General features: G+C 33.6%; 1 long non-coding RNA gene and 1 pseudogene across 2 annotated transcripts; both read right to left on the bottom strand.

Annotated features, from left to right (window-relative positions):
- Window positions 1–3,049: 3,049 nt before the first annotated feature.
- LOC148170711 (uncharacterized) lies at window positions 3,050–3,421 on the bottom strand (annotated as a pseudogene).
- Window positions 3,422–5,824: 2,403 nt separating this feature from the next.
- LOC148170710 (uncharacterized) lies at window positions 5,825–12,174 on the bottom strand. 2 transcript variants are annotated; one of them, XR_015770409.1, is made up of 3 exons: window positions 11,546–12,174; window positions 11,403–11,469; window positions 6,323–6,346 (listed from the first exon to the last, which is right to left on the bottom strand). It is a non-coding gene; the product is annotated as an uncharacterized LOC148170710 (long non-coding RNA). The 2 variants fall into 2 exon arrangements; XR_015770408.1 differs by having other exon boundaries at window positions 5,825–6,346; window positions 11,403–12,013.
- Window positions 12,175–13,754: the final 1,580 nt, after the last annotated feature.

Raw genomic sequence — 13,754 nt, 5'->3', positions numbered from 1 at the left:
TTAGAATAGTTTTAGGTGATAAATATTTGTCTTTATCTTTATTTTTTAAGGGGATCTCGAACAAATTTGAATATAAGGCAAATTCAATGTATTTTTCCAAACACGATTACTCGAAAACTATTTAAGTAAATTGCTTTCTGTTTTTTGCATATGAATCTATTCGTGCATTATGTTAAATGCTGTATACAATTTTTGTAAAGTGAATATTTAATGACTTTTTGATTAATTAAATACGAAAACTTGGCTGAAAGCGAAATAATTTTTAGCATTCCACATGCGTAAACTTTTCAAAATTCACACATACGTATTTTGAGAACAACCAGACAGTAATATAACGTCTTGTTGTCAAAATTATGACTTTGGGGTGGTGAAAAGACTGAAAAAATTTTCGTAATTTAAAGATTTTAAAAGATAGATCAATCACTAAAGCAACAGAATATAATTATTATATATAATTTAATTATTTATAATTATGTTCACTATTTGTTGTTACATTCACAAAAATCTTGGACAAAATTCGAAGATCCCAGTATATCCATTAATTCTTCAATTTTTGCAATTACACAAATCCCACCTTTTCGGGAAAAATTTAATTTATTTATGAAGATATACATTAAATAATAATAATGAGATATTGTAATTATTAAGTTTCACGGGTGTAATTTGTAAAATATCGGATCTACTATCAAAGTATTTAAGATTTACTGGCCATGGGCAATAATAATTTGGCCATCAGTGAAGTCAACACTATTAGCTATTGTCCTGGCCACAAGATGATGGTAATAATAATCTAAACCACTCGGGCTGGGGTTTTAAGAAGTAGTTTTTATTTATGGTTTTATTACCGTAGTAAGCAGACTGACCATGGGTAACTCACTAAAAGAGTGCCGTCTACAAATAATGAGGGTTGAAGGGAGATGCTGCATTTAACGTTTGGATGTTTAAAATGTTTCATATAATTTTTCCTTTACGCAGAATTTTGAAGCAGAATTTACCGTTACAGTTTGTTAGATATCCCCTTAAATTGGAATCCATTGATGTAAGCGTGTTTATTTATGCTCTATTTGTGTTGTATCTGTCCCATTTTGAGCTAAAATCTACTCCTATATAGTAACCTCAGTTGACATATACCTAGTAAACATTTTATGGCTTAAGTCAAACCACCCATAGAAATAAAACTGGGTGTTGTAAACTGCAGCCGACAAAGTTCTAGGTAGAGAGTTGACCGATGGTTGACAAGGCCCGCATTCATTTCGTGCTCATTTATGGTCTCCAATCGCAAGGATTAGTACTGCCCGGCCCTCTCATAATGTGGCCATAAAATTTACTAGGTATATGTCAACTGAGTTTACTATAATAGCTATTTATTTTATAAGTTTATATCGTGTGATCAGTATTGTTTGTAATTGAGTCAGTCTTGCAAATTAATTTGTGGGTATGCCTTTGATAGATTCGTACTGACAGCTGTCAAATGGTTGTTAACTGCAATGCCAAAAGTGAGCAAATAGCGAATCTACGTTGAAGGTGTTCTTCCATCCTGTGTCTAACACCTTCCAGATTTCCTTTTGATCCTCTTTTGTCGCATGATTTATCAATTTTCATAGATTCGGTTGCTAAGTTTGATATCAAATCGCTAGTATGAATTGTCGATAGAAATACGGATTCATGGATGACTCGATTACAAACAATATTGATCACACGATAATTAAGGCCTTTGTGGACGATCGATCTTTATGGTTTATGGTGGAGCGAGCTTGCGAACGATGCCAATGAATACGTCGGGTCAACAATGGCTCATTATGTACGTATTACATACTAGACTTTATGTTCCATCATGTGAGTTAAGTAAAGGTGGAATGAAAAATGAACCATAGCACGGCGCGGCGCTTGAAAGTTTCTAGTGTAGTGCTTGAATTAAATAAAACTTTCTTGAATCATTTCACGGCTTTATATTTGTAAAAAGAATTAGAAAATTTTGCGATGACAAATCTCGTTAGAGTCAATGAAAATTTATATGAAGTGTAAATAATACCCTGAGATCAATTAAACATACAGGGTGTACCCGAATAAAGTGCAAAGATTTTAACCCCAATATCGGACACCGCTGATAACGATTCAAAATTCGAATGGGGCAAAACCCTCTCGGATTACCCGTTATTCGACGCTTATGACACCGAATTCAGCAACTGTTTCCCTAAGACTGCAAAAACTGTTCAAACAAAACGTTTACGTTCGCTCTTATCTACCATAGTTGTTTAATTTTCACTTAATTACTGGTTTTAAAAACATTTTTAAAAGTGCCTGTTGCGAAAAATCAATTTGCTTGAAATAAATTGCGCTTTCATAAGGGTTAATTTTTATATCGATTGGTGGTAAGGTGACTTAAAGTTACCTGAAATAATTACGAAAAATTTTCAAAGGCCATTTGTTTATTAGCTATTTTGTTCCCAACTTTTCGATGACCTGGACTGACTGTGAACTTGAACTTAGACTCTGCAGTGGCGCGCACTCGTTTCATTGGCTGTTATGTTAAACTGCTTTGTCTGATATTGGGGTTAAAATCTTTGCACTTTATTCGGGTACACCCTGTATAAATTAGAGCAGGCCATGATGATCTTTTAACAAGAATAATCTCTAATATTAAAACAAAAGTTTAATTCAATTCTATTAATGCAATGGTCGAATGTCGACCAGATTTAAGATTTTATTATTCATATGCAAATTGGCCAGGAAGTACTCATGATTCTCGTGTTTTAAGAAATACTGGACTGTTCCATCGAATAGAAAACGGTTGGAGGCCGATTTCAGATGAAATTCTTCTTTGGGACAGCGGATATCCAAAGGCTAATTCCTCCAGTTATAATTAACCCTTACGATATAGCAATTGTATAATTCTTATCTTCTCATAAACACCTACTCGACGAGTTGTAGAAAACTATTCGGGTATTGAAGGAAAAGTTTCCTTGTTTAAATTATAATTTATTATTATATTATTATATTATATTAAAGTCTGGTCAAGTAAGCCCAGAGACAATGTAGAACTAGTGTGTTAAGGCTTTTCCCTAGCAATCCTGTTTATGGGTCTATTCATTAAAACATTTGTTAGACTTCATTTAGGCAAAATTTAAACAAATTTAAAAAAAATTGATTTCTCACTAATCACTGCCATCGGATTCACTGGAACTGGACCTAAAATTACAAGATGTATGAAATAGAAATAACAGTTAACAGTCTTTCTTGCATTGTAGCAAATATAATGGTAATATTCATACAATCATTGATGCGGAGTAGAACTTCTGTTTCTCCCATTACAATTAATGGCTGTCGAGGCAGCTTAAAATTTCTTCTGTTTAATAGCTAACTGAAATAATCTCAGTTCTTCTATAAGTGAAGTTTTTACTCCAAAACGTTTTTGCTCCATGGTAAATGATAAGCAGAGTCGATTTGAAAAAAGGCTAATAAATGATAATTTCAATAATTGTAATTCAATTTTTTACATTCTAAATGCTGAATTTACGAAACCAACCCTCATTACAGGGTTGTATTCATTTTCTTTCCTTGAAAGGGTACTTCTAACTACCAACACAATGCTACTTGGCTCACCCCTTCCGAAACACCCTTATTTAGTCAGGTCCGGGCTTAGCACAACTGGGAAGTCACGGAATTCTCGCAACAAAACATATTGCCACCTGCCTTATCGGCCTTAATCATTTATAATGGATTAACTTACCGGGGGAGTTTCGCCCCCTGCCCCATCGCTGGATAGCGGCTCGGATTACTGGCACTGACCTCATTTTCTGCAACGGCAGGACACCCATCTCCTTACTCCGACCCTGGAGAGTTACTCGAACGGCTGGTCTGCACCCACGTCTTGGCAGCATCTCGGCATCTTTTTCTTTCTTCGAGTACGGTGAAATCTACCATCACCGTACCCACCCGCGTACTGGAAATTGTGCCCATCCAGACGCTACTTGGAAATTGTACCCATCCAAGCAATAATACCCGCGTTCTGGAAATTATCCCCATCCAGAACGCAACTTGGAAATTATCCCCATCTAAGTCACCATACCAGCGTCCTAGAAATTGTACCCATCTAGAACGCTACTTGGAAATTGTGCCCATCCAAGTCAATACACCAACGCTCTGGAAATTATGCCCATCCAGAGCGCCACTTGGAAATTGTGCCCATCCAAGTCATTACACCAGCGTTCTGGAAATTGTGCCCATCCAGAACGCTACCTGGAAATTACGCCCATCCAGGTAAACACACCGGTGTTCTGGAAATTGTTCCCATCCAGAACACCTTCTCGCACGACACTCATTCTACCCTTCACTTTCACCGCCCAATCCTTACTGACTTAAGCCACACATTCTGGTGCGCATAAGTTACTGAGCCAATCCAAGGGCTCTTAATTACAACATTAATGACTCCCAGATACGTCATCACCATTCTTACAAATACCACATTTTTATCGTCTTACATAATTTGGGATATTTTATCTAATAGTTTCACTTACCTCAAATTTATAAAAATAAAAAAAAATTGATAGATTAATATAAATGTTAGCCTGAAATTCAACGATTTCTGTTATGGACCTCGGTCTTCAATAACTACTTTTCGTCTATTGCCTATCAATTTTAAACATTTAAACATGGTTGCCATATAAAGCAAACTGAATAACAAAATTATATGAGTATTTGTAAATGATAAGAAATACTGACTTAAAGAAAATGAAATAATGAGTTTCTTAATCTAACTTAACTATCCTTCTTTGAAAGATGAAATAATATAATTCTGTGTTTGATGATGATAGTAAAATGAGAATGATGGAATTATTCTATTAACAGGGTAATTAATTATAAATTAGTACATAACACAAATAATGAAGCACAACGCACAACGACACAAACCGAATTTTGGCTTTTACAGATCAGAAAACAATTACAATTAACACACTAGAAACTCGATTTTGAAAAGGTACGCCTTGTATATTATTATTTCATTAATTAAACATCAAGATGATTAAGTTTAAGTGATGTCGGGGCAATATACTGTAGCCATGTTAAAATACAGTCCCCAGGAGGGACAATGCAGAAATTTACAGAAACAGAAAACAATTTTTTTCTTTGAATGTACAGACAGTTTCTAATGCGAATTTAAAAATTCAAGATTTTGTCGTTCGATGGCCGGGTTCAGCGCACGACTCCCATATTTTTAGAAATTCTTCACTATGTGGAAAGTTTGAAATGGGAAATTTTGCAGACAGTCTTCTGGTAGGGGACAGTGGCTATCCCATAAGGCGTTATTTAATGATTCCTTTGCTCCAAGTTCAAAATCAAGCGGAAAATTTGTTTAATGAATCTTTAATACCACAAGGAATGTGGTGGAACGTTCATATGGAGTTTGGAAGAGAAGATTTCCGTCACTTGCTTTAGGTTTAAGATTAAAATTGGATAGCATACAAGCCGTAATAGTTGCAACTGCGGTTTTGCATAACATTGCTTGTGATGAGGGTGAACCAGAACCTGTGGTCAATGAAGAACAAGAAGCCGCTGTTAATATTGTTAATAATGTTGGCGTTCAAAATGGTGAAGAGATAAGAGGAGGAATTAACAATATTACAAGATATAACTTGATACATAGTTATTTTGAAAGATTGTAACATTTATTTAAACCAAATTCAAAGAAATTTACTAAATATTATGAAGTCTTTTTTACAACAAAATCTGCTAATAAACAAATAAAGAGAAAACTTAACTAACTGCAGAGATTCTGAATTTTCTGTTCATTTATTAGCAGCTTTTGTTCTAAAATTTGTATCCTAAGTTCGTGTTCTTCTAAGAATTTTTCTCGCTGCAACTTCACAAAATTTAATTTTTCTTCTATAAGTATATGCTCGGGGCTAATATATTTTTTGGTACTTGTTTTAACAATTTTTCTACCTGTAATCATGTCAATTAAAGATTTAAGAATTTGTGTTGGAGTAAATTTTTTACTTTGGAGTTTTTTGGTCACAGGTTCTCTCAAATTTCTTGTTGCATATGAACTCCAGTTTGTTTCAGAAGATGGGTCATCATTTGATGTACTGGGTATCGGATCCAGTTCTTTAACCTAATTATTTGCGGGGATATTTACATTTTGTACATTGTTTAGAGAAGAGAAAGAAGACATGAACGATTGGAGTTGAGTTGTAGAGAGAACGGAAGTGTGAAATTGGAGAGGCAGCTTTTCTCGTTTAATTGGTGGCGCTCGGGCATCGTTTAAGAGTCGAGTCTCGCCGTTTGTTTTCGTTATGTCTCGGTCGCGTGTCTGGCACGCGTCGTCTACACCATATTTCATCTGAATCTGTAAATATATATTATATTATATATATAATATTTTTATATACAGGGTGTCCCAAAACAGGCGTGCCAAATTATTACTACGTTGGTGGTGAAGGTTCAAAAAACCCGAGAAAAGTGTTAAAAAAATTCAATCTGTTGTAGTTTTTAAGATACAGGGCTCCAAAAGACAACATTTGAACACTTTTATTTTTATGTTTGAAATTATTAGAGCTATGCATTGGGTTCTGTTAAGACCTTTGGATGATATAACATGCTTTTGAGCGTAATTTATTACATTGTTTCTTGTACTTTCAGAAGATTTAAGTGTCGATTTCACCTGAAAAATCATTTGACAACATTGCTTTACCACCCCACGTCGTAACCATAACAATTAAAATTTTCATTGTTAATAGAAGTCAATGTTATGTATGTCAATAAGAGCTGTCAATGTTTTCCTTTACCAAAATTTGCGGTATTTGCTGTTCTGAAATAGAAAAGGAAAGTGCTTTGCCACGAGCGATTTGTATTTGAATTTGGCAGAGGTAAAAGCGATAACATGAAGCTTTGACTGGTCTTATGCAGCCCTTCAAAATCTGGTTTTGTTCTGAGTGGTGGGAATCCTGGAGTTCATAGTGAAATAGCATCCAAATGAACATTTTACGGACATTTTGCTCTCATGAAACAATAATCTCATAAAACTATGTCATCGTGGATCGGAACCTTTGGTGTTTTCCAGCGTTCTAGTAAAATTTTTATTTTTATTTATTGCGTTATTATTATATCACTTCAGTCACTATTACTGTGCATTGTCTATTCGTCAGTGAATGTATTTCTCCTTTTACATTGATAATAAAATTTTTCATTGCTGAAAATGGTTAAGGTTTCGAAACGAAGCGTAATAAAACAAGAAATACTTATTGTTAGTCTTTGAGAATTACCTCTACCATTTTAAAAATAGTTTCTTTTGAGATTTATTATGTAAAAATGCATTAAAAAAACATTCAATTTTAGAAGGTTTAAAGCAAATGTTCAAAGTTTCGACCATTGGCTGGAAGACACCTATTCACTCTTCTAATTTTATTTAACTGAACATCTTCTAACATCTCGGGCGTTACTGCATTAGCAGCCATTGTGATTCTTTCCATGAGTTCTTCCCTGCTTTCTGGCACAGTGGCATAAACCATTTGCTTCGCATGTCCCCAAAAGAAAAAATCCAATGGATTGAGATCCGGCGATCGGGCCGGCCAATAAACAGGACCTCCTCGGCCGATCCATTTTTGAGGAAAATTTGTATTTAGCCATTCACGCACTGGACCGGCATGGTGAGTTGGTGCACCGTCCAACTGAAACCACATTTGGCGCAAAATATCTAGAGGTAAATCATCGAAAAAAAGTTGGAGATCGTTTTTTAGGAATTCTAAAAAATTTTGGTGATTTAGTCGATTTGGAAGAATGAAAGGACCGACCAAGCGATTTCCTAAAATTCCGGCCCACATATTAACTGAAAACTTCTGCTGGTGTTTACTTGCTCTGAACACATGAGGGTTTTCAATGGACCAGTAATGATGATTATGATAATTGAAAACTCCTTCTCGCGTAAATGTTGCTTCATCAGTCCATAACACATTACGTACACTAAATTCAGGATTTTGATTCTGTTGATTCATTACCCAGTTGCAATAATTCAACCTTCGATTATAATCGTCAGGTTCCAGAGCTTGAACTCGTGTGTAATGATAAGGGTGCAATCTTTCCGTCCTCAAGATTCTTCCTACTAAGCTAGAATTGACTTCTAGTTCTCGAGCAATTTGGCGAATGCTTTTATTTGGAAATTCTTCAACCTGATCAAGAACAACTTCTTCAAGTTGAGGGGTTCTTGTGGTTCTTGGTCTCCCACTATCGTGATTTTCTCCCAAATCTATCCTTCCAGTCTCTCTTACGCGCTGATCCAATCTTTGGAACGTAACTCGACAGGGTTGTCGTCGATTAGGATAACGTTGCTGGTACATCCTTTGGGCTAATCTCAAATTGCCGTTAGCAGCACCAAGTATTTGGTACATGTCACAGTAATCTCTAATACTATAATTCATTTTGAAATGCTTCAAAATTTGGCTTTTGACTTTTTAAATGTCAAATTTTGCTCCTTCATTGTTCCTTCTAATTTCTATGGATACAAAAGAAATGTGTACGTGGGTACAATATTTTTATGTATCATGTTGCCAAATTTACTTTTAGAAATTTACTCTTAGAAAACTCTGAATATGATATTGAATTTTTTTAAATATTTTTCTCAAGCTGCAGGGACCCTAGTTGACAACTTACCGACACTTTGGCACGCCTGTTTTGGGACACCCTGTATATATAATATTTTAAGAATTTATACAATAGAAAATTAATTATTTATGACCCCATTCCAAGAGTAAAAACATCTCCATGTTTATAAATTCTTTCAATTGATAAAGTCTCCCATTTATGTGCATAAATACCGTATGGACCATTTGTTATAGGTCTTTTATATGAGCTAGCAAAAGGTATTCTTTCTGTAGCTTTTTCCTCTTCTTCCTTATACATTCTCATATATCATTTATGGATACAGTAAAATAAATCGAGATATGTAATCGGCTCGCTGATTTCCATACAATTATTTTTAAATTTTAAACTAACCTCTTCTTTCATTGGATAATCAAATTTAAGTTCTATCATGTTATTATGAGTAACTTTTTGATTAAATATTTTTTCATATCTCTTTAAATTATAAAGTGTACCTAAAGTAATAAAACCTGAAAATATTTGTTGTCTTCGCACGAAATAAGTTCGTCTAGATCTTTTTGTAATTCTTATATAAAATCTTGTGATAATTTTTGATGGCATAATACAGGGTGATTTTTTTAAAACGGCAGGCGTTGTAGAATTTTTATTTATGAACCGATTTCCAAAATTTAAAAAACAAATTAAATGGTTTTTAATTTACTATAATCTGATGATTTTAGAATTTTTCTAAATGTCTTAGTTTCTTTTGGGCGATACTCAACTTTCTTATTTTAAATTGGAACCCATATTTTTTTTTTCATAATTTGAAAGATATTAGTTTTCTTGATTCAGAAATGTGTAATATGTTCTACTTTTAACCAAAAATATTTTTTAAAAAATTATCAAAATTGAAAAACAAATAAGCAATAAATAAAAATTAATTAAGAAAATCTAGGTGCATGGTGTCAAATAAAGGAATGCCGTTATTGTAATGTCAAAATGCAGCAAATAACAGAAAGGATCGGCATTTTTTTTTGAAATTATTAATAACAAAAGACAATAATAAGTACAAATCAGAAAAAACAACTACCTAATTTAATTAAAATACTGTTGAAACGGCATCCCGTTTTTTTATTGCACAATTGACACCTACGAGAAATGCATTGTGCATTGTAAGGTGTAGCCCCATCTTGTTGAAACAAAACTTGTTCTTTCTGTTATTTGCTGCTTTTTGACATTACGATAACGATATTGTGTTATTTGACACCACGCACCTAGATTTTATTAACTTTAATTGCCAACATTTTTTTATTTTTGATATTTCTTTTTTATATATTTTTTGTAAAAGTATAACATATTACACATTTCTGAATCAAGAAAATTAATATCTTGTAAATTTTGAAAAGAAAAATATGGGTGTCAATTTAAAATAAGAAAGTTGAGTATCGCCCAAAAGATACTAAGACATTTAGAAAAATTTTAAAATCATCAGTTTATAGGAAATTAAAAACCATTTAATTTGTTTTTTAAATTTTTGAAATCGGTTCATAAATAAAAATTCTACAACGCCTGCCGTTTTAAAAAAAATCACCCTGTATATTCGTGGATTTTTAATGGAAAAGTGTTTAACAATACATTCTTGCGAAACTTGCACGAAATATGCCAATGATTTATCAAATTTTGGACGAAACAACAATTTATACGCACTTTATAGTCTATAAAACCAAAAATATGGAAGTCTTTGGAAAATTATATATGCCCAACAACAATTGTTGAATAATTTTTTTTTAATAATCTTGAAAATATAGTAATTCAAAAAAATACGCTTGAGAAATTTGTTGCTTTGTAGAAAGAAGTTACTTTACTTCATCCGTGTGAAAATTTTCCACATGAATATTTATTAGCGTTGTACAGCAGAATGCGCCTATTTTACACGTTAAAATTTATAAATGCAAATTTAAAATATACCAATTTGAAAGGTGAAAAAGTTTATAGAAAAAAAATATATATTTCAGCATTAATAAATGGGTACAGCTAACATAAGCGATATTTTTGTATGTTTATATGTATGTGTTTTAAGTATTACAATTTGTATAAAGTTCATGTTTTGTATTTTTAAATAAGACAACAATCATATTAAATTGTGTATACGGTATTAATAACTTAAAGATACTATTTATAAAAACATATAAAGCTTTTGTTAAATACTGGTGTAATAGTAAAGTTGTTTTAAAATAGGAATTATATTGAATTACAGTGTTTACAAGTTATTTAATACTGTTTGAGACCTGAATTCTTCCAAGTTATTAGGGCAGTTTTAAAATCTGAGGGCGTCATCTATGTGCGAATTATCAGAAAAGCTGTAGTTTAACATTGTAGTTTGAGAACCTCTGGACTGGGCAACTAGCGTCACAGCGGTAACCGTTTGCACTAGTCGTCGGCTATATTCACACAATAGGGATCAGCTGTTCGGCAAAACAAAACCACGCCTGACGCTGAAAGCGTGCATAACTTGAAAAGTCCTTTCGTGCAAATCGTGAGCAGTGTGGAAATATGTGCAAAATTAAACGAGAAATTTTCTGGTCTGCCTGTAATCGGTAAGTAGGAGCATGTTTTCTTTTAATTTTGTTAAGAACACACAATGCTTACTACACCACGAAGTGATTTGACAGCTAGCGCCACAGCGCTTACCGCATGAACTACAAGCTAGCTAACTTCACACATTTGACATCAGCTGTTCGAGAAAACCACGCGTGCCGGACGTTATTAGAAGCGTGTAGTTTAAACAATTTGTTCCTAGTGTTTTGGTTTTTATGATTTAAAATTACCTAAATAGTCGTTTCGGTTATCGTCGTGTGCAATGAGGTTATGTGCAGATGCAAGAAATTTCCTGTTCTGTAACGGGTAAGTCAATAACGATAGGAACATGGGGGCCCACAGCTAATCGCTAATTGTAATTTTTCACACTCACTTGCTCTGGGCCCAGTATTTGGTAAAAACGATAATCCGCAAGGACCAAACATTTTGGGGTTTGGTTTTTATGCAGGGTGCCCAGGTAATTTTTCTACTAGATCGCCGAAAGAGGACTCTGAAGTAGCCAAATATCGCAGGTGCGTGAAGTTAGCGGATTTTTGTGAGCAGAACATTTTTTAAATAGTGCAAAATTTCCTGCTTGTGTCCTGCCTTAAGCTGCTTCATAAAAGAAAGTCAGCGGATGCCCTTAAAAAATGTTATTAAGGATTCTTTTTTATTCCGCCAACTTCACACCTAGCGAAAAATTGTAAGCAGGACATCTGAAATTAGTGTCAATCGATAGAGTTTCCGTCCTGCCTAAACCTGCTTTGAATGTTTTTACCAGCGGACTTTCATAAACAAAATTACAGCATTTCAAAAAATTTCCGCTAACATCACACCTAGCGGAAAATTTTAAGCAGGACATGTGAAATCAGTGTCAATCAATAGAGCTTAAGTCCTGAAATCACCTGCTTTAATTGTTTTCACCAGCGGACTTTTTGAAAAAAAGTTGCAGCACTGTCAAAAATTTTCGCTATCTTCACACCTCGGAGACAACTTAATGCGAGATATTTAAAATGGATGTCAATTTATGTAGTTTGCAAAGCTTCCGTTCGCTTTACTTGATCTTTCAAACAACCTTTTGAAAACAAAAAGAATTATTTTTAAAAATTACTAATTAAAGTAGAGTAAAGACAAAATTGACATCGAAGACATCAAAGTATGTGTGAAGTTAGCGCAATTTTTTGAGCAGGATATTTGTCAAATGATGCAAAATGTTCTGCTTATGCCCTGCCTTAAGCTGCTTTATAAAAAAAGTCAGCGAACGGCCTTGAAAAATGTTATTAGGAATTCTTTTTTGTTCCGCCATCTTCACATCTAGCGCAAAAATTTAAGCAGGACAGCTGACATTTGTGTCAATCGATAGAGTTTGCTTCCTGCCTAAACCTGCTTTCAATGTTTTTACCAGCAGACTTTTATAAACAAAATTACAGTGCTCTAAAAAATTTCCGCTAACTTCACACCTAGCGGAAAATTTTAAGCAGGACATCCGAAATTACTGTCCATTGATAGAGTTTGCGTTTTGCCTAAACCTGCTTTAAATGTTTTAACCAGCGGACTTTTAAAAACAAAATTACAGCGCTCTAAAAAATATCCGCTAACTTCACACCTTGCGAAGAATTTTACATCTGTACATCTGAAATCGATTTAATTTAATAGAGCTTCAGTTCAGACTTCACCTGCATTAAATATTTATACTAGCGGATTTTCAGAAAAAAAGTTACACCATTATCAAAAATTTTTTCTAACTTTACATCTAGCGGAAAATTTTAAGCAGGACAACTGAAATTGATACCATTCAATAACTTAACTCTTGGCTTCACCTGCTTCAGTTGTTTTTACCAGCGGACTTTTGAAACTTAACACCTAGCGGATAACCTAATGTAGGATATTAGAGCTCTCTAAAACAAATTTTGCAAAATTTACATCTATCGGACGAATTTAAGCAGGATATCTGAAATTGGTGTCAATCGATAGAGTTTGCTTTCTGCTTTAATTGTTTTTACCAGGGTATTTAAAAAACATCTTAGGGCCCTCAAAAAACTTTTGCTAAGTTTACATCTAGAGGATAATTTTAGACATAGTGTTAAAAAAATTGTAGTCTTTCAAATGTTTTTATTAGTGAGCACTTTGAAAACTTGCAGGATTAATAAAACCTAGAATTTGAGACCTAGCTGATGACCTTAATCAGTATCTGAAATGGTTATCAATCGATAGAATTTGAACCCTCCTTCTAACTTCTACTGTTTTTATTCTTTAAAATAAATTGTATCGTCGTTATTATGGAGTGTTTATTTTATTTGTTTACGCCAGATTTTTTTTAGATGCAACACATTATACAGTTCATACACAACTTTATTAAATATTTTTTCAATAACCATAAAAGTCACTTGTCATTTAGGGTTTTTTACATATTATCACATCGGGTTAAATGACTGTCAAAAAATGAACGTATTGTTTATCGCTTATTCTTTCATAGCACACTATTTTTTAAGCAGGATATTTGAAAGTTGTGTCACTTGATGGAGTTGCCTGCCTCCACTTGATTTAATTGTTTTCATAAATGACACCGTTATTAATTCCAATAATTTACAATTACAAAAGAA

This window comes from Gnatocerus cornutus, chromosome 7 (assembly GCF_029298725.1).
Source record: "Gnatocerus cornutus isolate USDA-ARS CGAHR chromosome 7, icGnaCorn1.1, whole genome shotgun sequence".
Lineage (NCBI taxonomy): Eukaryota > Metazoa > Arthropoda > Insecta > Coleoptera > Tenebrionidae > Gnatocerus > Gnatocerus cornutus.
This window is presented reverse-complemented; position numbering and strand designations above follow the sequence as displayed.